We start from the raw sequence: 25,043 nt of genomic DNA, 5'->3' as shown, positions 1-25,043 counted from the left end.
ACTTGACCCAGCATCCTGCAGTTCTCCTGTTCCCTGTGTATGGTGGTTCCTGCTTGTTAAATTAGGTAGAGAGGGGTGTTCCTGGACATTTGAAAAGTACCTACCCTTGTTAGCTCCTGATAATCCAGACATGGACTAAGGAGTTTTTGACAACTAGCAAATGAAATTTGAGTCATCACACATGTTAATTGCTTTGAACTCCTAAGTGTATTGAAAGAGGAATAAAATGAGGAGATACTTTAATTCCTGCTGCTAGCTGTGCTTCACACGTGTGATTAACAAAATAATCAGTCTCAGGGAACAGCTATTTCAAGGCATGAAGGTTGCAGCTTCTCTTGTGGGTGTGAATCACTGCTTTCAGTGAGTGGTACTGACACCTGGGCTTTTGCTGCCCAGGTCTGGGTTTGGTCATCAGGATTGGTTATTGTTGTAATGCTGAGCCTGAGTCTTTGTGATTTTTGGTAATGAGTGGAGTATTTTTGTGTGTTTCAGCACAGACAAAAGGATACAGTTTTTCAGTGAAAGATGATGTCATTATTTGCTCTGGTTTTGAAGCTTCAGACCACTGCACTTGAAAATATTTTTTTAGACTGGCAAACACTAAAACGATAGGTCTGGCAGTGAAAGCAATTGAAGGGTGAAAATTAGTGGTGTGAATTGTTTCCAGCAATTTTGGGAGAATTTTCTTTACTGTTGAAAATACTACAGTGTCATACAATTGCATAGAATTTTAAGTGATGGACACTTTCTTGAAAATCTAAGTTTCCTGGCTTCAGGGTGGTGTGTCAAAGCTTTGTCTGCCAAAAATGACATTTTGTAGTGATCATGTACCAGCCTTGAGGTGTTTTCTGACCCTTTTTACCCTTTCATTCTCACTCTGCCTTCCCTTTTGCTGGGGAGTGGTGAGAGCAATAAAAAAGCAGCAGTGCTGCATCTGTTCAAATTTAAATCTGTTCCTTTTCTGTAGATATTGTCTGGCACTTGAAAAACAAACAAAACAACAAACATGTGGTCAAGTGTAGTCCAGCTTCCTTTCAGTCTCTGCTTTTCCACTAATAACAGATGACTTCATGTTTCCCACTGGATAGCTTTTTGTTATTGTTGCCTTTTAAATGCTTTTGTGTGCAGATGCAATCTCACTGATTCTACATTGAATTATTTCACTTCTGTTTTATAAGATGCACCTGACTGGTGTTTCCCCACCCCTCAATGTCTCAGTTGGAAAGCAAATGTGAAATGGGTCTCAAGCTGGTTTGTCTCAGGTTTATTAGAGATCTAATAGTCTGCTGTTCTAATAAATCTTTTCTTCTTTAAAAAAAGAATTTTTTTGAAATGGAGAAAAATGTCCTCAAATACTTAGTACTCCTCAGCTTGGCTCTGTGTGTCAGGGAGTGCCAAGGATCTGGATTCTTCAAACAGGCACCAGAGACTGGGAAAGTTGATTAAAGGGACAGGAAGACAAGGAAGTTGGTCAGCAATGTGTTGAAATCGAGGTGTTTTACCAAATATTGGTATTTTGGGGAGGAAAACACAGCGTTGGAGTTGTTCTAGAAGTGTTGTCATCTGCTGGTTTTCAGACTGCCATGTGCAAAATACAGATGTTATTACATGGTGGGTTCCTTACAAAGTAGGAACAACTTTGAATTCCTAGGCTTTTTGAGATTTCTCTTTCTGAGAGAAATTCCAGCTTTTATGGAGTTTTCAGCTGAGCTGGTGGTCTCATTTTTAGCCCCTGACTTCTCTCTAGTTGCACAATTTTTTTTTTCTTGCTTTTGCTCTTTCCTGGAAAAGAAGCAGAAGATTATATGAGCTGCAGAGGAACATATTCTGTGCACTTACAACACTTTATGTATAACATAAGACATACAGTATATTTCTCTTTTTTTATAACTAGTTCACTCATATTAAAAATAAATGGTGATAGCAAACTAACATGCAAAAGTCAAACATGTAATGGTGATGAAAACCATTTAATGATTAGTAAGGAAACAAATATTTATTGAAAATAAAAACCATGTCTAGAGGCTCTAATGCTGACTTTGGAAACACTACCATGTTGTGGTATTTGCAGTACCATATGTCCTGTACAGTAGATATTGTTTAAAATTGCTTGGGAACTGGAGCTTGCAATTGTGAGCTTGGAATGTCCTGCAGATAATTAAGTTGTGGTCAGGCTTTAGAAAAATAAAAAGTTCTCAAACTATGATTTTATAAACATGCTACAATAACATTTCTTTATATTTAACAGTTTCTTATAGAAAGCTGATACTCTCATGAGGCATTGACTAAAGGTAAAACATCAAGAAAGAAAAAATATTAAATTAAATCTTCACTTAGGATGTTGACAGTTGGCTTGTAATATTAAACAGATGTGTGTGTTCTTGGGATACTCTTCTTTCAGAACCTTGTTGCATACCCATTTTCAAGTGACAGTTACAAATTTTTCATTAATTTAAAACTCTCCTTTCTTCAATTTTCTTTGTTCCATGTTGTTTTCTCTGTGCAGGTTTGGCTGGACAGTGTGGTGTATAATGCAGTTTCTGCTGCAGTCTTGAAGGGAAAGTGTTCCTTTAAATTAAAGGAAATTAAAGTATGGCTCAGCCAACTGTATAGAAAGATGATTACATATATGCAGGGATTCCCTGGTGTGATACTACTTTTGCACGTGTAAGAAAGACATTTATCAGTTCTAGTTGTGAATATCATGGGACATAATTTGGCCTGATAAATATTTGGCTCCTGATGAATATAGCCCATGGGAGTCAATTCCAAAATAAAGAAACACAGGCTCTTAGAAGGTGTAAGTTTAATGCAAAAAGGAGGGAATTAGCAATTAAAAGAAAAGTCACACTACTAAAATGGCAAAGGGTCCAGTCCTGATGCCAACCTTTTCCAGAAATGTTGGTGGTGGGAGGTTTTTTTGGGTGGTTGTTTTTTTTTTGTTTGGTGTTTTTTTTTTTTTTTTTTTTTTTGTTGGTTTGCTGTTTTTTTTTTATAAAAAAATGCTACAAAAATTATTTGAAGTCTGAAAAATCTGCATGGTGCTGAGAAATGTTTTGATCCTATTTGGTAAGAGAGCATGATCACAAGAAAAAAAAAAGTGTCCCATTTGTTCATGGATCTTATGAAAAAGCAAAAATAAGGCATATTGCTGAAAAAAGTACAAATTCTTTGTGGTGTGGTTCAGTTGCTCCTTAATTTGGTAGGATCTACATCCCTTGAAATCTCCTAACTGCCCTGCATTTATACCAAAAACCAGGATATTTAACAGGAGTGCAGGAGTTAATTCATGGGGATGGCTCAGGAATTCCTTTTTACATGTGGGACATTGCTTGGTACCAAAGCAAAGAATTGGATACTGGTTTCCCAAATCCCAGAGTACTGCTCCAGTGGCCTCTTGACTCTGATCAGTCTGACCTTGGGCTGTGCAAAAGGATCAGTGTTCTATCTTCATTTTTAATAATAAATGAACTTCCAGGAAACAATGTTAAAGCATTTTAAAAACCAAATTCCATTTTAGATTTAGTGGGTTTGCTCTGGTGATCTCCCACAGAAGTTACCATGAAGTAAGTAACCACTTTGTAATGCTTTTTTTTTTTTTTTTTCTTTCTCACAAATTTTAGAGGATGAATGGGTGTACAAAGACAGTTAATATATTTTTTTTAAAGGCTGAAGGAGTCATTAATCAGTTTGAGGTATTAATTGATTAAATAACACTACATTGCTGTAGTCACCTCCTGACTCAGTTTCACCTCTGTCAAGTGTCCTTTATTTTTTAAAGAATTCTGTAAAGACACAATGGGGCACCATAATGTGAGCAGGACTAACTTTTTCCTAGTGATATTTCCAATTCCTAAGATTTTTAGCTTGCTGTGAAACCCACTGAAGTATAGATGGGAAATCCCTATTACAGCTCTAATATTGTTTATTATGTTTTTGAATATGATTTTAAAGGAGTATATAGCAGATAGAGGAGAATATTCCTTAAAAGTCTTGAAAATGTGAAGGAGAAGAAAACAGGAAAAAATTCTCAGAGTCCATTAGTTGATCTCAAATGTGACCCAGCAGAACTTCTTGTATCATATTAATTTTATCTGGTTTATGTCATACAGAATGCACAGTGCTGTGGTCTGGCCATCACTTTACCATTTCTTCACAATTTGTTGTTTGAAAAATGACAGTAGTTGCAGGAGCACTTTGTGGTTTCACACAGTACCTGTGAAATGCTTTATTATAATTCTATTTTACAGGGAAAATAAGGCATGAATAGTTTTTGAAGGAAGCTTTGCTTACAGTAAATGAAGAAAAGCTTTTTTTAACATCTTCTAAAGATCAATTATTAATTCAGCCCATGCACCCTATGTAAAATCTAATATGAATATTATTCCACGTAGTATTCATATTCAGTATAAATGTATTAAAAATACATTTCAAAGCATTAATTAGAGATATGGGAAGGAAGATAATGAAAATGAGATGGCTTTTATGTTCTGAGTAAATTTCAATGTTTGTTTTTGACAGTAATAATCTCAAGAACGGTTCAAAGCCCTTATTTAAATGTGTACATGGTTGTTACTGATGCTTTTACGTTTTAAAAAAGAGCTTCTACAAAACAACCCATCAGTTTTTGGCAGGCATCTTACGGGTGGAATTATTCTGAGCAAACTGATTTGGATCAATGAATTCTTAAAACACAGTTTCATCCTTCAGTGAGATCTGCAGCTTGCAGTGTGGATTCTGCAGGGCCTGGAGCTGACAGTCAGGATCTCCTCTCAGGGCAGGAATAAAAATGTCACTCTCATGCAGCTTTCTTCTGGGGTTTCCTGGCAGTTGGGTCTAACTTCAGTAACTTCAGGTTTTGCACTTTATGTGGAGAACTTTTGAAATTATATGAAAAAAGTGTTGATCATGGAAATTATCTGAGATCGTTGCTGTGTTCTTAAGCCCCTGCTTAGCAAATTTGGAGACAGAGGGAGATTATATTAATATATTTCTTATTATTCCCAGTGGTTAAGTACCAGCTCTCTGGCAGAACAGTCCTATAGGTGTCTGATCCTACAAAGATAACTCCTTGAGGCTGTTGCCAGTGAGATGATGTTGATTAAATACCAATATATGTTGTAACAAAAATGCTCTTTTGTTGGAATTTTATAAGCAAGCAGATTGTTGTAATGCAGTTAACTGAAACTTTTGAATAGTAAGCTGTTTGGACTTAAATTTCTCCCTCTTTTAAGAATGTGAACCAAACTATTACATTGCCTTCTGATTGCATGATGTGTTTTCTGCCTGAATTGCTGTCAGGGTAGCTCTGAGAGTCCCTGACTGAGAGCAGAGCAAAATATGCTTTGTGGAGCAGTTGGATTTCTAACTAAGCAAGACATTCAAAGCTGCAAGATGAAATCCTGGTTGTGCTGAAACAGGCTGCAGAATTATGGTTGATTTAATTGAAGAAAAGATTCTGCAAAAAAATCTTAGAGTGAAAGTTTAATGCTTGTTTCTACAGTTAATCTTGTGAGTGAGGATGAAGATTCAAAGAGAGTACTAAAAATAAAAGTCTTCTCAAGTGCTTTTTACAGTTTTTTATTAAGGTATGTTCCTTCTTTTTTCTGTGTCTGTAAGTAATGTACTGAATTGGTTTGGATTATTCATACCATGTTGAATTGGGTCCTGAGAGAGCATTCTCAAAAACTTCTGACAAATGGGAAGGAATTAGGAGTAAGGACACTTCTAATTTTTGTTATTTATTCATATTTCCAAAGATATTCTGTACCTTAAATCAAAAAAATTCTACAAATATTTATGCATAACAGTTGTTAGGTAAAACTTGCAATGTTTCCAAAAAAAAAAAAAAAAAGTGTAGTTTTGAAAATATGTACGAGTTGTAGCAATTAACCTACATGCACATTTATAATTCTAGAAAATGGACAGCCTATTACATTCAAAGACTGGATCTGATAGACCAAATTGCTTAAAACATCAGTTATTGAAGATGTCCCCCTGGGACTTTGAGAAACCATTTAACAGATGAAAGTGCATTTTGAAAAGTTTGACCTTACAGGCAATCATAAAATGAATCAAAACAGTTCTTTCCTCCCCTGAAATGTACAGAGCCCATCTGTATCTAATCCAGTAATTATAGACTGAGTTCAATTACCTTTTCAAACTTGGAGCAGACTGGAGACTAGGCAGTGAACAAACATAGGGTTTTGTCTAGACCTCAATTGACCACAGTCTAAAACTTGAATTTATATCTAATTTTATTTTTAGCTTCGTTTGATAGTTTTGAAAGAATTTATTTTGCTACCTAGATCATGAAAGTTCTTCCCTCTTGACCTGCTCACTCTCTATGGCTCTGTTTTTACCCGAGTCAAGTTAATAAAATGACTCCAAGTCCCAAGAGTTTGCCAAACAAATCATTTTAAATGTAAAAAAAGGGGGTTCAAACCAGCTCTTTTGAGTCTTTAATATTACTACAATGAAATAATGAAAGCAACTGAACAAAATTGTGTAATTTATTCTCTGCTCGTATCAGTATCTTTCATGTTCAAAAAAAAAAGAACTTTGCTTTTTGCTCTTCTGGAAAAACAAACCCCAAACCTACCAGTAGTTGACACAGACTAGAAATTATGCTGAAAACAATTTTTTTCACCATTTTATTAATTTATTTCAGTTAGAGCAGGGTAGTTACCCATTCAGCCAGGCACCTTTAGAAGGATACATCCAAGCTAAAGTTGTCTTTGATGCTGTCTGTCCCCCAAATGAACCAAACCAGGGAATACACATTTTGTTGAGAAGTATCTCCTGCTGCAGTCAATGCCTGACCCAGTAACGCTGCCAACATCATGGTTTTACTCCTTATTTACATCCAACCTTCACCTGAAAAGCAATCTTTGCAATAAAAATACCTGTAGTTTGCACCACCCTTGATCAACAGCAAGATTTTTGTTGTTACTGCAGTGCATTTTCTCTCCCTTTGGTAGCAGTGGAGGAGCAACGATTAAGGACAGAATAAACAGTGTATTTTTAATTCTGTGGCAAGTGATGGCTCTGTTGATTGGTGTGTTTAACTTGCTGATTCTTAATAGTAATCAGGATTTGGTAGCAGTTGCTGCAATTAGTTAAGAATGTGGCTTGTGATGATTTCCAAGTCAACACCTATTTAGTGAGTGAGGCATAAAGGTCCAGGGAGTGGCAAATCTGATGTGACAGGCAGGGATCTTTTGATGTTTAATTGGTTTCCCTTGTAACACTTGAGGAAAAAGCTGTTCCAATGAAATGTTGTCTATCTGTAAAGCTGAGAAGCCCAAGAGATCACCTTGATTAGTCTGGGTGTGTTTTGTCTCTATCACTTACAAGCAAGGGACAAGTTCTCTAATATTTGTCTTCTGGGGTTTTTGTTTTTTGGTTTTTTATTTGTTTGTTTGGGTTTTTTGGGCGTGTTTGTTTGTTTGTGTGGGTTTTGTTTGTTTGGGGTTTTTTTTGGTGTGTGTGGTTTTTGTATTTTTTTCTTTTTGTAATGTGTAGCAGTTTTCTGGATAAATTAAAGTGTTCTAAAAAGGCAATAAGGAAATGTATCAAACCATTTTCCTAATCGTAACTTTAAAGCAAAATTTATAATTTATAAATTTATAAATTTAAAATTTAAAAATTTAAAAATTTATAATAATTTATAATAATATAATAATATATATAATGAGGGGACATAGTTGTTTTCTTTATTAAAAAATCACTTTTTTCATTTTTTCATTTTGTTTTTTGGGTAGTTTTTTGGTTTTTGTTTGTTTGTTTGTTTTGGTGTGTGTTTTTTGTTTGTTTGTTTTGCTTTTTTTGTTCCAAAAAGGAGGGACTGCCAAGCACTCAGGAGAATTTCGGTCTTTCACCAAAACTCTATAAAAGGTCTGAGAACTTCTTGTTTCCTCCCTGCTTAACTCCACCTCAGTTCAGAAGACCTTCCAGCTGTTGCTCCTAGTGGAGAATGCCATCATCTGTTGTACAATCATATTTGTATTGATAGGTTTATTATAGAATAAAAGAACTATATAAAAGAACCACCTAAAACCACTGAGTGCTTCCAGTAAGACTCCTAGCCCTTTTTTTCTCCTTTTTACCCTGTTGGCTACAGGAAATAATTCACCTGAAAATTCTGGTGAAGTTTATGCTGCCATTCAGAATACCACCAGACTTTGTAATTGAAAGTAAGTGTGGTTGATATAAATGTCTGAATTTTTAATTTCTGTCATTATGTTAAAGCTTCATAGGAAAAGGTCACTGCATCAAGGCTGCTGAATCTGTCACTTGTGCTGTTTCCTTCAGTAGAGCTTTGGTGTTGCACAGAGCTGAAGAAATGAATTTTAGACCCACAGATAAATGAGTAAGTTCTGAGAGCAAACCAAGGCAATGCCTTGAGGCTGCAGGTTACCTGGAACAAGAAGTCCAGATTTTGTGCTGTGTTTAGTGTGATGCAGATAACTTTATTTGTAAGATGTAGTGACACAGAATCACAGAGTTGCCACAGCTGGAGAAGACACTTCTGTTCTTACCCTAAATTCTGAAGCTAGCAGCAGGAATTGCTGAGAGCAATGCATGCTATAGGAGACAAAAACTGTGTAAAAATGGAAAAAAAGACTTTCACAGCCTCTCAAGATTTTTTTTCATGACTTTATCAGGCTGGTTCATCCTGAGGGCTGGTTGGTATGAGCAAAAGAACTGTTTTGTGACTGCTGCAAGGAACTGACTTTCAGTGAGCTGCACTCAACTAGCACAGCTTAATAAATTTTTTGCCATATGTATTCCATACATTTTATATTTATAATGCAAGAAAAAACAGTCTGTACTATTTCTTTTTTTTTAAAACCCTGTGTTTTCAGTTTAAGAAAGGGAAGTTTTGTGCTTCAGTGGGTATTTTCAGTGGTGTTTTGGAATATATTGTGGATATATTCAGTGGGTCCCATGCCTTGGAGCACACACTTTGAACCAGGTGGAGTGCACACATCTTGTAAATGCTTCTGTTTGAGTAAATGCATTTAATTTTCCTCAAAGAATCATTTTTAAACCTATGGGGAATTTTAACTAAATGATAATTCCTGAACTTGACTTGGACAAAAATTAGTGGCTCCTCAGGAGTTGCCATTTTCTCCTGTTTCACTCATTTAAAAGGAGTATTTTTTTTTTCCTTAATTTGTTACTTCCAATTCTTATTTTTTTATAAGTGTCTGCTTTTACTGCTAGTTCAGTGTCTCGTGTTTCCTCATAGCTCTCTGAAATCTCTTACAATTTTAGTGTCACTGGCTTCTCATTTTTGGTATTTTCTTTGTTTGTGCTCCATTTGATTCTTTTTTTGTGTGTGTGTTTGTGTCCTGATTTTTCTACCAGTACATTTTGCTTATTTAAATGGTAAAAAAACCTTGAACTGCAGCAAAGATAAATTTGCTGCCCACAGATAACAAGTCAGTGCTCTTTTTTTTCTGCAGCAGAAGAAAGACATATTCTTTTTATTGTCCCTAATTTCTCTTAAAAGAGAAATTAAAAGAAAAGTCAAAGCTTTCTCTTTTAAGTGCAAATTCCACAAATCAGTTTAAGTAGAAGAAAAATCATATTGAGTTTCTTAAACTTCATAAAAACTCACAGTTCAGCTGATTGGTGATAGTGCAACTAAATACAGCTCAACTAAATTACATTAGGCAAACTTTTTATTTAGACAACAGGTTTTATTTTCCTTCTCTGTGTTTCTGTCAGTAGTAATTTTTGTCTGTCTGTTTCATGCTTATTGATGCTGTAGTCATGTCAGGCAGCCCCTCGAGTTGCATATTGCAGAAACACTGTTTGAAGCATTATGAAGGAGACTGAAGAACATTCAGGACAAAAAAGACAAAAAATGCCATCAAACTCGTTTAAATATCAAAATTTTGATTATCTGCACTGATACTGTAGTGTTACACTACAGCCATGAGCTTTTCCATTGCATAGAGCTGCAAGCATTTGAAATTGTTGTGTGCTTGTGTGGGGGAAAATTACAATTTTGGGATGCTCTCATTCTGATACTGATGTCCTAGGGAGTAAAACATGCTATTAAAAACATGAGGTCATGTTAACTCTCTAGTAATATATATATATATATAAAAATATATATATATACACACACACACGTGTACAGTAGGGTTTTTTAGGCTATTTTAAGGAGAATATTTTACATCCTAACAGTTTTAATTGTTGGTTTGAGATACTTGTTTCTTTCTCCTATTGTGTTTTTTTTGCTTTTATTTTATTACCCTAAATGGAGGTCCTGTACTTCCAAATACGTTCTGGCTCTTGTCTTTAATATCTTGCACTGAAAAGAAAACTACTGCTTTATCCAGGTTGTATCTTACAATGTTTAAGGTTTTTTTTCTTTCTTTTACTTCACTCCATGCCCTCTGCTGCTGTTTTTATTCTCTTCTATCTTCAGCTCTTCCTTGAGCTCTTCCTTTCACTTTTCAATGTTGCTTTTTTTCACCTCTTTTCAGTGTGAAGCTTTTGCGTTCGAATTCTGATTCACAGCTTTAAATTTTTCATCTTGAAATTGCTGGTGAGAGAGCTCCCCAGTTGGGAGAGACCTCACATTTAATTTTCTTTTTTCCCAAGTACATCTGGAGCAACCTGGGCTGGTGGGAGGTGTCCCTGCCCATACAGGGGGTTTGGGACTGGATGAGCTTTAAGGTCCCTTCCAACCCAAACCAATCTGTGATTCTGTGACCCTCTGCAACCTGCCAGTGCGTGGGGAAAATACTGCAATAGTGATGGAATATTTCAATCATGTTGATTCATTTGCATTGCAGAGCTGTGGGGCAGTGGTATGACATCTGTAAACCAGGTGTTAGTAACCCAAATTTTTTAAAAAACTAACTGGAAAACGTGTCACCTCTGTCCTTGACATGAGGGACTGGTCACGGAATTCATGTGAGAGCTTTGAAACTGTGGCAAGATGCAGTAACATTTAAAAACTCTTGGAATGAAAACCATATGAAAACCAGTAAACATTTTACAAGAGATGCTTCTATTTCCACATTTGCATATCTGCTGAAACTCCAATATTTCCCATCAGTTTGTTGTGTTATCCCATTCTCCCCACATACCAGATATCACAGCCCAAGGGGGGCAATGGAGATGTTCTTGGAAACTGCCTGATGGACGCTGAGTCTTCCACTCAGTGAAAGGTGTATTTCAGGTGCCTTGCAAAGCTGACTTCATTCCAGTGGTTTCTTTATGAGAAGCTTTTTGAGGTCCATGTCAGCCTTGAGTTTGGCTGAGTCTCCTTCATCATTCCCCTGGATGGACTTGGGGTAAGGGAGGAGACCAGAAGCTTTTACCTAACCTATTAGATGCTGATTATTCACCTGTCTTAGCACCCAGCTGCTTAGCTCAGCCTAATCACACCCACATTTCTTTTCTGGTGATTAATACAAATGACCTTGCAAGACCAAGCATTTCAGCCAGTATGTCCCAGGCCCTAAATATATCCTATTTTTGGACATTTTTTTCCTGTTGAAACTGAGGAGCATTGATAACTACAGAGGTTTTCATAAAGCTCTTTGAGGTGCTGGTGAGGGGAACATAGAGGACATTCAATGTCATGGGGCTTGGGATGCAGCTGGAAGAAATTTTTTCCTTGGAAGAGTGGATGTGTGGGGGGAGGAGAACAGGAGCATGGGGTTTAAATTTGCTGCAAGAAAGAGAAGGTGGCTTTGCTGGGAAAGTTGCCTACGTTCTCTGTTTGAGTGAGGAGGGGGAGTGAGCTCAGATGAAAACATTTTCAGTGTGTCGTTGCCTTACCTTTGTTTTCTTGGAAAATTAAAGCTGTTGGAAGTAACACTTTTGGTTTCTGGCTGTGAATGAAGGGCCAGGTTCAGGTTTTGAGTTTTTATCCAGGGAGATGTCAAGACAAGAAGTATTTGGAGTAACACTGCAGATGGCAGCCTGGTTGGAGTGATGGGGGCAGCCTAGAATTGTTCACACATTAGAGAGGAAAATGTTATTTTACATCTGGACAACAAAAACCTCCTCTTGGCACTCAGTGCTCCTGCAGTGGTTGCCCTTTTATATTCACTTCTTTAAATGAGAGCAATGTCATACTGGAAACTCATCTCTGCACCACAAGCAGTGAGGGGAAAAAAAAACAAAGTTGGAATAAGGTTATAAACTATGGGAAACATATTTTTCACCTGGAAATCTGTCTGGTTTTCAACTTGTAAAGCAGTGAGTTACCCCCTGGAGAAGAGCTTCCAGAGTTGGTACTCTGGCTTAGGAACAGTTACTGACTACTCAGGAGCTTGTGACTTTTAAGCAGCTTAATTTTATTTCTCTTCTTCAATTATATATCTGTCACTGTATAATAGATTAATGTGGTTATTAATAGAGTTCAGAGTTTAACTTTCTAGTTGAAATAAGGCTGAATTTATTTTTTATTTGGTTGATGCTCTGATAATTTCCTAATGATGTGATTGGGGGAGGTGTAGAAGAAGGTCTTAGATACAGGTAATGTAACATCTAGAATTTATCATTATACCTCCAGGAATTAGAGAAATGATGTGAGGTTGCAGTTCTTTTGATAGATTCCTTCTACTCCATACTTGTATATTTTTCATAACTTCAGTTAAATTTCTGTGGCTCTTACAGGTGTTCCCACAGGAAAGTATTTCAGTCTCTTGTGATGAGAAAGATTTTTCTAGGTTTTGGGCTGTGATTTCTGGGTTTTCTGTTGTGAAGTACATCAGGGTTTCTTCATGTGAATGTCAATATAGAATATAGAGCAAATGTTGATGCTTTTTTAGCTCTTTTTTTAACTGAGCTATAAATATTTAATAATTTTGACCTTGAAGTTCCTTGTGCATTATCCTGGTTTTTGAGGGTCTGCATGCTGGAATGTTTCATGCAATCTTGTAAATACTTGGTCTATGGGAAACACTGTTTTTTCTGAACATAATGAGATTTGGTTTTAGCTCTGCTGACATATAAAAATGTTTCCCAGTTTGTGCTTTTATTTTTTCTTCTCTGCTACTCCCTGTTTTGTGGGGTTTTTAATATGAAAAACTCACAGATTTCTCTGCTGTCATCTCTTGACCTCACGATGCCACAGCAGTTTCTCATGATTACTCTTATCATGAAAAATGTTTCTTAAATTTAACTTTAGCTTCTTTAATCTGAAGAGTCTTGAACTTTTTTCCCTTTGATTGACATCTATCTCAAGTAAACTTAAAATACTTAGAAATCTGAATGCTTTGTTCAGGTTGGTTGGTTATGATTAAGTTGTAAGAAGTAGTTAATCAAATAAAATCTTACAGCTGCATACAGAGCTCTCTGTTGAATTAAAAAAGCAGCAGCCCAACTTTCATTTGCAATAATGTTCTGAATTTTTATTAAGCAAATTATGTTTTACTCTCTTTTGCTTAAACTCAGGATTCCTTTCTATGGCTACAGCAGAAATAAATCTCTAGGTTGCTTTTAAAAGGAATTGTTTATTCAGAACAGGACTGACAGTCTCTCCTTAAGAGAAGCTATTACTTAATTTTATTTTTCTAAGTTTAAATGCTTAAAAAATATTTGTAATGATACCCCAAAGGCATCATAAAAAATGTAAAAATAATTATACTCTGAAATTACCAAAATTACAGGAAATGGACATTTAAAAAGTCTTACTGAGATTCATGCCTGAGAATAAGTGAGAAAGGAAAAGTGCCTCAATTCACAACTTAAATCCTTGTCAGGGGTTTCTGTTTTCAGTGACTAAAAATACATTGTCAGCATTACTCAGGTAAGAAAGAATAGCATTGATTTTTTTAAAATTATTTTTTATTTTCATCTTTTTATTTATTTACAGCTAAAGCTTTCTTCTCCCAAATTCTGCAGGAACTTGGTAGAAACTTCCAGATTTTTTTTCTAGCAGAAATTGCTCTCCCCATGGTTGGGGGGGGACAGGTTGATTTTGTTTTGTTTTTTTCTTTTTTTCATAGGGCAAACCAGTTGGCAAATACCCCTAGAGAAATCAAACCAAATATGAATAGCAATTTCTGGGCAGCAAATGGAAGGATCCAGACACACTTTTTCATTCCACATCATCTATTACCATGGGAAGCTCATGGTCATTTTGTAGTTAATATAAAAATGACAGTGATTTACTCTCAGGAAGGATTTTTTCTTGGATGGGATGGTTGGACAGGAGTCATGTCAAAAGATTCTTGAGTGAGGACAAAGTAAGGTGTCTTTAGGTCCTAGTGATGCTTTTGGGGCAGCTGGTGCTCTGATAAACTTCTGACCCTTGCTGTAGAGTTGAGAACTCTGGTTTGCCTTAATTACCATTTTATTAGGCACTTATTTTCTAGAAAGGGGCAGTATGGAAGCAGTGGAACAATATTAGCAGACTGGGTTTCACCACTGGTTCTCTTTGTGTCCTTTTCCTGTCCAAGAGTTATTAAAAGAATTATTTGGGGTTTTTTTGTTTGGTTGGTTTTGAGGGGTTTGTGGGGGTTTTGGGGAGGGTTGTTTTTTGTTGGGTTTTTTGTTATTGTTTTTGGTTGGTTAGTTTTTGTTTTGTTTTTTGTGTGTGTTTATTTGGGCTTTTTTTTGTTTTGTTTTTTTGGGTAAGTTTCTTCGTTTAGGTTTTTGGGGGGTGTTTTTTGGGGGGTGTTTTTTTTTTTGTTTTTTTTTTTTTTTTTTTTGGTACTGTTGTTTTCCTCACCTCAGTTTAGCCAAAATATTTTTCTGTTAAAAAAGCTCCTTCTGTTAGAAGGAGAAATGTATTTTTCCTAGGGCTGGAGGAGGGATATAGATTTCCCAGAGGTGTGAGTGGCCTTTATCAGTGTGTCACACTGCATCAGCCACATGAGGACTTACAGAGCCCAGGGCTTAGTAAGGACCTAAGATTTAGGGCAGCTGATCCAGGTCTTGGGATGAGGAGAGGGATGGGTGAGGATGGTGTTAAAAAGGGTTGTTTATCTTCATTTTTCTGCCAGTACCATAAATCACTTGAATGAATATCTGAATGTGTACAGAATTATCTTCTTTCCAGACTGTTTATTCTTACTTTTTTGTCTGATCTACATATATACTCTAGGTAAGGAATCATAAATTTTTTTCTGACAGTGTTTTCTTGGTCCTGTCCAGAGTTTTAATGGAAAGTTATTTGGTATAAATCCTGGAGCAACCACTGAAGTGATGTTTTCATCTATGTAACACAAATGAAACTGTTGAAATGTAATGAAAGGGGTTTTGCATTAAGAATATTATTGTGCTGCTGCTGAAAAATCCAGAAACACTTGAACCCTGAAACAAAATGGTGCTTGTTCCTCTGTATCAGATTTTGGCAAAGTGGCAGGATTTGGGGGGAGAGGCTGTGGGGTTTTTTGCTGCATCAGATTATTGCTGTAAAGACACCAAAAATACAGAGTTCTGGCTTAAATGGGTCTTCCTGGCAAAGGAGCCATGGCTTGGTGGGTCCAGTTTAGTCCCACAGTGAAACCCATGGCACTTGGAACTCTCTGAATTGCCTTGCAAAAAATAAAATTCAGGATTTCATGATGGTGGGCAGACAGAATAAGCTTTTGTTATGGTGTATCCATTCCATGAGACAGGAAAGCTCCTTACACTGTAAAACATTGGGTCAAGAAAACAGGACTAAACGAATTCAGACTGTGAGAACCAAGGACAAGAAAAATATCTCCAAAAGAAGAGACAAGGAAAGTCAAATGCAGTTCCTAAAAGGCTGTAAATGGAGTGTTTTAAATAGCAATGGCAAAGGCCAATTATTGCAGAGATGTATTTTGACCAATTTACTTTTATCTCGCAACCAAAACATTCCCCACAATTGTTGTGGGGTTTATATTTTAGTCAGTGAGGTTTTGGATGTTTGTATTAAAAATATACATAAATATAAACCTTAGAGAAAGTTATGATTAGGGTTGGATGATAAACAAGAAAAAGGGAAATAGTAAGTTTTATTAAAATCAGATGTTGTTGCATTTTTTTTTTCCTATTGAAACTATTTGTTGCCACGGAGGATAAATGAAGTCTGCATTTAGCATGAGCTTTCAGTGTAGAAAACCTACTATTAATTTTTTTTTTCTGGAAATCACCTCATGTTCCTGACTATTTTCAGAATATTTAAATATGCTTCTGTATGTGCAGGTATCAAACCACTGTTTTCCCATGAAACCTAACAAAACAGTGACAAAATTAACATGTATTTCTTTATGTTAAATTCTACATGTATTGCAGCTTTCTAGTTCAGAATTGAAATTCAGTGTTTATAAGTTGTCACCCTATAAAATCAGGTGGTTTTCCCCCCCATAATTAGAAATGCTCAAAATACAAAGCATCAAAATTATTTTAAGAACACGAGATACTCTTGGATAATTTAATCTTAAAATTCAGTGGCTTCAAAATAATTTTTATATACAGCTGGAGTTTGCTGTACACATTTTTAAAACCTACAGCAACTCCACCCCCAGGTAGCAGTCCAATAAACCCTTATCCAGTGAGAACTCTGGAGACTTTCTGCCTTTTTTGTGCTCAGTGGAGAACTGGACCTTTCCAGCTCTTAGATTTTCATTTTCTTTCCTCTCATTCGAAGGATCTTGGATGAAAACCAGTTTGCAGTTGTCACCAAATTAAACCAATAATCTTTGCCATGCCCTTAACCAAATCTCACACCAATCTGCATTATTTTTAAGTATGGTAAGATGTGAGCCTTTTGGGCTGATAGTGAGTGATGTACCACCAAGTTTTCCCCTTTGCACAGTGAATAAAAATCCAAATAACCCAAGTGTAGACCTGAAGTGCACTTTTGAGGCTCAGCATTTCCAGTGTAAACAGCAGAAAAAGTCAACAAGAGGCAATTTTTGAGCCATAGGCAGAATTTGTACATTATGCAAAATAAAGCAGGAATTAAAAAAAATACTACCTTGAAAAGCAAATTACTTTTTGCTTACTGTACAAGACAGGGCTTTTTTACTTTTTCCTTCTTGCCAGTTCGATGTGAAGCATTTTCTGCTCCAGTCTAGGGGTTTGAAAATTGGTTTTTCTTCTTTCTTCAGGTTAGGGGGTTCTTGACTGGTTTGTGGGTGACCAGCAAATCCTCCCTGTGATGCTCTGGTTTATTTTCCTGTATCCCAGAAAAGTGACTACATATTTTTGCAGCAATTCCTTAAAATTCTAGTTTGGTTTAAAAAAAAACACAACAAACCCAAACAAACAAAAAAACCCAACCAAACAAAACAACAAAAAAAACAAAAAAACAAAAAAACAAAACAAAACCAGAGAGAGAAAAGAAAATGCTGATAATGACTTTTTTTTTTTAATACTTTAAAAGTGTAGATACCTTGAAGAGTCAAAATGCCTCAGTCTTCATTTTTGTGACTTTGAATTCACTGACTTCAGAATGTTCTCCTCCCATATACCACACATTTTACTAATGCAGCATCCCCCGTTCTTGGTTAATGTTAATTCCTTTCCTCTGAATGCAAGACCTCTAATAAAATGCAATTCAAATGTTTCCCTGCCCATCTGCTGTAACATAGATGCTGATGTAAAGCAGAAACCGAACCAAGTCCCAATTTTCCTGAGATTAGAGGTAGCCAGGCTGGCTGTCTCCTCTCCTCCTGCCCACCCTCTCCCACTGTCGGGCCACCCCCATGCCACAGTTTAGATATTATTTGCTTTTTTGGGTTTCAGATTACGAGAGCAATTGATCTGCGTGACCCAGTTAAGAAACTTCCACGTTTGCCGGGGAAACCTAAACCAAATGTATCCCCTCCAGAGACAAATCAACCCAAACCGGGCTGCTCGGAGCTCCTCGGCAGCGAATTCTGGTAGGACAGCACCACCTCATGGCCTCCCAAAAAGTCACCTTCCACATCCCCTTGAAGAACCGTTCAATTCGGAGCTAAAACTTGGTTTAATTTCATTATCTTAGTCTTTGGTGCGTGTCACTGTATCTATCAGGAATCCTTGTACTGGAGGGTTTGAAGTTTCTGGTGTCTGAATCCAGGTAACAGCATTTTCAACCCCAAAATCTTGGCTGTCCTTAGGCAGCATCCTGCAGGAGCCTGTGTGTGAATTCACTGGGCTGACAGTGCTGGAAATGCAGCCTGGAAGGAAGCTCTGGAGGACCTTCTATGTGTTTAAAAAGTTTCTAACTCAACCTAAACCTCCCCTGGCACAACTTGAGACCTCTTGTGCCCTCTTGTCTTGCTGAGAGTTGCCTGGGAAAAGAGCCCAACCCCCCCCTGGCTCCAACCTCCTTTCAGGGAGTTGGAGAGAGTGATGAGGTCTCCCCTGAGCCTCCTCTTCTCCAGCCTCAACACCCCCAGCTCCCTCAGCCCTTCCTCACAGGACTTGTGCTGGATCCCTTCCCAGCCTCCTTGCTCTTCTCTGGACCTGCTCCAGCACCTCAAGCTCCTTCCTGAGCTGAGGGGCCCAGAACTGGACACAGGACTCAAGCTGTGGCCTCCCCAGGGCTGAGCACAGGGGCAGAATCCCTTCGGGTGATCAGACATTGGAATGGGCTGCCCAGGGAAGGGGTGGATTCTCCATCCCTGGAGATATTTCCAAAGAGCCTGGATGTGGCACTCAGTGCCATGGGCTGGGAACTGCAGCGGGAGTGGATCAAGGGTTGGACTTGATGAGCTCTGAGGTCCCTTCCAACCCAGCCAATTCTATGATTCTATGATTCTATTCCAAGGTGCTCTGTAGTGGAAAACTTCTCCATAGGATTTATTTCTGTGTAAAAAAAACTTTCCTAACCAGTCTTTCCCAACTGCTGTAGTTTAGGTAAGAGCCCAAGCTCTTAATATTAAAATTTATTTTGTATAAATTTGGTTTGCAGCATCTTATTCAGTTGGGTTGATTCCAGATGTATGAAAATTCTTCCCTTCAGTGTGTGCACCAACCATGGAATTTATATATATATATATATATATATATATATATAGATAGATAGATTAGACATATGAAACAATTTTTTTTGGTAGTAAAACCAGGTTTGTTTTCTTATACCAATTATTGTATCTCCTCCTGGTACTTAGACTTTACTTTTTTTGGTCAGCAGCACAACGTCCCTGTACATCACCTAAAATTCTTAATTTCTTCTGAAAGAGCCTCAGCCCAAACCTATGCCCTGTGTTTGGAACCATAGACATGATGTCTGTGATACAGATGATATATAAAGATGTCTAGATATAAATATTACAGCAGCCTTAACTTTTCTGCTCTTTGCAGAAAGGATTGGAGAATGTAGTCACCTTTTCATGAATCTATAGATGGGATCTGTTTAGGTAAAACATTAGAGCTTTCTGGATATATTGAAAAATTGCAAAACTTTGATTCGGCTGTAAAGATAAAATAATCAACAACAAACACTTCATGTCCTGACTTTTGCCTTTTGGAAGTTGTTTTTTTTTTTTTTAAACTTCCCTTGAACAAAGCACCCCCCTCTCAAAATTCAGAGAGGCAACAGAGTGTGCAGTGTAACACTTAATTTTATATGGTTGCTCATTGTTCTGCTGGAGGACCAAACCTGAGAAAACACTGTTTTTCCTCAGTGCAAATGACCATTCAGCCCTGGGAGTTCTCTCTCCAGTATCCCGGGAACTTACTCCCATCATTTGAATGGTAAACAATGCTGCTGCTTCCAGTGGGTTAAATGTATGCAAATTGGAACCCAGGACTGGAAAGAAATGGGGTAGGGATTGCTAAGAGACTGAGAGCAGCATAACCACAGAGTCTCCCTTCTCTAAGGTATCCATCTTCTGAGGATGCTGCTTTGGGGAGAAGCCTTTCCCTAGTGCTGCTCTTAGTTTAAAACAGAACCTGCTCAGAAATCAGAAGAACAAAGCTCTGAACAGCAGAACATCTCCAGGTTTTTGTGAAGGCCCCAAGGATAAATAGAGCTGTGCATGCCACCTGTGGTAGCAGATGGCAGCCATTCACAGCTTCCTTTTGTCTTGGGCCTGCAGTAAATGCAATATTTGCTTTTATGGTTTGATAAGAGTTGTTTAAAAAAAAAAAAAAAAGAAAGAAAAAATCCACAGTGGCAGCAAAATAGAGATACACACATTGAAGTGGTTGTTTACAACGAAGATAAACTTTTTAAAGGGGAAACTGGAACCTAAAGTAACTTTCTAAAAGTTGTGTTGCAAGCTTTAGTGTGGATTTATAGTGGGGTTTTTTGTTTTGGTTTTTTTTACTTGTGTGATGCTGGTGCTTTTGTTGCCACCCAGTGGAAAACTGCTGCTGCTTCTTCACTGCAGAAAATCAACTGGGTTTTGGTTTTTTGTGTCAAAACTACTGTTAAAATAACCCCTGGAGTCTGTAGAGTTGGGATCTGAGCTTAGGAGGTTACCAGGTTCAAGTTGTAAATAAATCCACCTCCTTTCATGGCTTTTAGGAAGTTCCTCAGTGATGCTCCCCAGCTGCTCCTCTCCCTTGTGCTACTAATTTGTGGAGCTGAAATGAAAGAAACCGATTCTTTGTAATTCTTTTTATTTGTCCTTAAGCCTTATTAACGCCCATCTCCAGAAGAGGCATTTTAAAACAAACAAAGTCATTTTTGGTGCTGGTATTGATCCTCGAGGGAGTGCTGTTGGGAAGAAGGAAAGTTTGGAGTTTTCTAAGAGTCTTCATTGTCAGAAAGAATGTAACTCCCTGCATTTTGGTGGTGGGAGCTCAAGAAGTTGCTGTTGGTATAACTGATGGTGGCAGTATTGGGAGGGAAAGGTATTTTTCCTCCCAAGATTCTCATCAGAATGTCCCTCATCTCTGGGAACTGAGTTCCTCCCCCTAAGTTGAGTCTTTATGTAGTGCAAGAGTGCTGCAACAACGAAGGGAATTTCTCTGAGCCCATCCCATCAGCAGAAAAAAGAAAATAATTTCAATATTTCAGGGTTGAAGGAGGGCCTTGTTTTTCTTCTCCAGACTTTCAGAGAAGGAGAAAGGTGATTTCTAGAGACAAAGAAGGGGCAAGAGGCAGCATTCAGATGTGTCTGTGCTTCAGCTTTAAATTGCTTTCATCTGTCCTTCTGTCAGCTGTGTCAATTTGGGGTGTAATTGTTTGGAAAATGGGCATATACAGTAAATAAAAAGTTGCAGTTGTGATCGGTGGGGAAATGAAGTGGCAAAAATGCATCTGCTGCAAAAAAAGCAGGATTTAAAATTGTTCTAGGTCTATCTGAAAGATTAATTAGAAAAGATATAAGAACTTAGCCCAGAGGCAGGCTGGCCAAGAAAACTCTTGCAGAAGGGGAAGCTTTATAGAGATAAAATCAGGTTTGGCAAAATCCTCAGCGGGGTAATTAATGGTATTAAAACCCTCCAAAGTTAAAATATTCTTTAGCCATGTGAACAAAAAGAGAATTAGCAAAAAGTGGATTTGTCATGCAGCTGGTGTTTAGATTAAGAAGTGTTTAGGCATGGTCTCCAGACTCAACTAGTAAGGGAAAAAGGCATGAAAAAGCAGAGTAAGAGCAAGATATGTACTGGGAACCAGAGCATGGAATTGGAAATTTGTACAAAAACTCAGGAATTTTAATGTAGTCAAACTGGGGTTATCAGATAATCTTTGGGCTGAGTTCAGACACAGTGAGTTTAAGAAATCTTAGAGCTGTTGTAGAGGCAGCTGGTTTTGATGAAAAGTTTTAATTGCAGATGGTCCCATTTGATGGGAGGGAAGCAAATTTAATGCCTGTATTTGAGTCAGAGGAGGGAAAGTGATAATGACATCAGCAGGGCCTGACCAGGAGGAGTCCAGGATTCAGGAAAGATTTTAAGGGGGGAATAAAATGAAGTGGAAAGCAAGATAGATGCAGTGTAACTTGCTGCCTTAGTAAAAAGAGGATATTCCCAACCAACTTGGTAAGAAAATCTGCTTTTCCTTCATTGGGATCATCCAGTGTGTGATGATGAAGTGTTTGATAAAGTGCTATAAGAAATCCAGAGGAGATTAGCAGAGAAAATACTGAGTGAATAAGATAATTGAGCAGGAGCCCTGCTTCTGTGTTGGAAGAGTTTTGGGCTGAAGTGAGGTTAATATTAGAATTACATTTTGCATTCCCCAAAATAAGAACAGTAGTAAAGAAAAGTTTTAAAATCAATACCAAGGGTAAGAGGGAGAAATTTTACTAAAGAGGGAATGCTCAGAGGAAGGAGAGAGAGGAGTCAGATACCTTACAGCAAGTGCTGGATGAGTTGTGGGGAGAAAAAAAGAAAACCAGCAGTAAAATATGTGCTTAGAAATTGGAACTAAAGAGTGAGCTCCCAACTAGTCAGTGAAAAGGCTGGAAAAAAAGGTCTTACCAGGTGAGGTACAAAGTGACTGATACCAGTGAATGTCCTTCAGTCATCTGCCTTGGAAAAGGATGGATACAACCTGGAGCAAATGCAAAGTACAGGAGAGGCACCTTCAGAACTGTGGAACTGAAAGGTTGGGGTTTGATGCTGCAGAAGTTGGAGGGAAATGGGGTTGTTGAGGGGAAACTCAAACACGTGCAGGGAAGCAAAGCTTGTAGGGGAATAAAGTGGTTTATAGAATGATAGAAGCTTAGGTTGAAGCAAGAACAGATGGGCAGAAGTTGTTAATCAGTAAACCTGGAAATCTGGGGATTCTTATTGCAAGAACAGAAGGACTCTAATGAAGCCATTCAGTTGGGATAGGGAGATGCTGTAATGCCTTTAGGCTGGAGGTCAGTGACTTTGTAAAAAGTGTTATGGGGTGTTTTGGGGTGCCTCTGATAACCCCAGAGTAAGGGGAGGTTGATGACACTGGAGATATCTTCAAGGCTTGTATTTGTCTCATCAAGGATATTCTGTGTCTGCAGAAGATTAAGCATTGTACCAGAAATTCTAAAAAAACCCAAACCAAACAACAAACCAACACTTTTTTTTTTTTTTTTTAAATACTATTCACATTCCCTGTTATGTTAGTGAGACCTTATTTTTTTTCTAGAAATGATGTCGGGGTTTTTTATATGGTAATTACAAACTGAATTAAAAACTATGGCAGTGGAGCACACAGGAAGAAAAGGGCAAAGAGAAATGGCCACAGTGCAGGATGGCAGAGGATGCTGTTAGAATTTGAGGGGAAGCAGAACAAGAAGTCTCACTTCTGATGCAAATCTTGGGAACCAAGAGCTTGCTGGGAGTATGGGCATAATGGTGTCATTCTAAATTCATGAAAATGGCTTTACAAATGAAGGAGAGGCAAAGTGGGGTCAGTGCAATTCAAACACACGATGACAATTTTAGCCCAAATAGAATGCTCTTTGTGACTAGATGAATTAATTACTGTAAGACAGTGTTCTTGCTTGTCATTCTGATTCTTTCTGCTTGTTAATCACTCCCAAATTGTAGCTATTGCAGTAATATTAAGATTTATTTCTTATAAAGTTTTGCTGATCTCTTTTCTAGTTTAATGTCTGCTCCCATATTAATACAAACGTTTTGAAATGTTTCTTACTCTGTTTCTGCTCATTGTCCTCTGTAGTACTTTCTTTCTGCCTCTTTAGGACCATTGTTGTACTGGAACACTGTATGACTCTTAAATGTTTTGCTTTCACAGTCAAAGCTTTATTTACCCATTCAGTAAATTTCATGACGTACCAAGTCTGAGCTGAGCAGGAAATTATTATTAAAAAAAAAAAATTCCAGTTGTGATAAGAAGGAATATCTGTAGAATGGTTTAGTTAATTCTTTGTTCCTCATTTCCCATTTTACTGCTTGTGCTGCTAACACACTTTAGGCAACTGGGGGTGCTAAAAGAACATTGTTTGCTGTGCATGGGGTGAAATTTCCTGTTTTAAGTTGTCTGTGTGATTAACAGGATGGGAAAAGTGGCAAAATTCTTACCCAATACACTGAGTTGTATTGAAAATGGAACAGGAAATCATAGTAGGGAAGTGCATGCATATTTATTTGAACAAGGCAACACTTATTTTGAGTTGTACAAATATCTGTGGCCTTACTAAGTACCTTTTTTCTTCTTTCTGCTTTTTAAAGAGCTGCTGATCCTTTGAAAAAAATATTGGGGGAATTAATCTTCTATTTGTCCAAACTATTCTATGTTCTTTCTCTGTGGGTTTGTTCTTTTTTGGTTTGTTTTTTTCTTTCTGGTTGTTTGTTTAATTACATTTGCATGAAAATAGGATTTTAAGACTTGCACAGCTTCCAATGCTTTTTCCCAGATAGACTGAGTAAGCTGTATTTATTTCAGTTGTAAGACAACTGTTGCTTTGTAAAATACTTGCATACCTTTTTTTTTTTTAACACTGAATTATTAACAAATGTTTGAAAATTTGAGAGGTTCCCTTGAAAATATTTTTCCCCTGTCCTCCTCCCTGCCATGAGGTCTCCTACAAGAGCACCTAAGGAGGTGGGATTGGGAGTCATCTCATTTCTGGGGCCAATTAAACTCAATTTTTGTAGTTCCTTCATTCTCTCAGAGAAGCAGCATCTTCCATTACACCAAACCTTTTAAATCAGACTAAACTTTGCAAAAGTTCTTTTGCATTTTTTGTTTTTTCATCTTTATGAAGGATCTTTGTAGAGAAGTTTAATAAAGAAAACCAAGTGGGTTTAAAGCAAAAGGTTTTCACAGAGAAGTGCAAATCCAGAAATAGAAATGTGATTGGGATGTCTGCTTCTGTCCTGGTGTAGAGTCTGCTGATTATCAGAAGACAGAGATACTGGTTTAGTTTTGTGCCCGTTTTGGGCACAAAATGGTCACTCTGTTACAGCATAAATAGAAAGGAGAGGGACAGCATCTTGCTCTGCAAGTTCCAATAAGTGACTTTGATTATTTACATCATATCACTAAAGTATATAAAAGTTTCTGGTATGATCTAAAATTCATTTTTTTAATCATTAGATATTGTTTTGTGTTATTACTATAATGTTTAATATTTTTAATGTACAATATTGTAGTTATATTTTGTTAGTGCTTAGTTAATTCTTTTGGATACCAGGTTGATATTTTTAATGACTTTTGCTCTGAGCTGTATTTTCATACAACACATCTTTTGGTAATT

General features: G+C 37.3%; 1 protein-coding gene across 4 annotated transcripts in view; it reads left to right on the top strand.

Moving 5' to 3' along the window:
• The window catches only part of STX18 (syntaxin 18), a 63,679-nt gene that overhangs the window by 8,103 nt on the left and 30,533 nt on the right, over positions 1 to 25,043 (top strand). The window lies entirely within an intron of this gene.

This window comes from Heliangelus exortis, chromosome 4 (assembly GCF_036169615.1).
Source record: "Heliangelus exortis chromosome 4, bHelExo1.hap1, whole genome shotgun sequence".
Classification (NCBI taxonomy): Eukaryota; Metazoa; Chordata; class Aves; order Apodiformes; family Trochilidae; genus Heliangelus; species Heliangelus exortis.
This window is presented reverse-complemented; position numbering and strand designations above follow the sequence as displayed.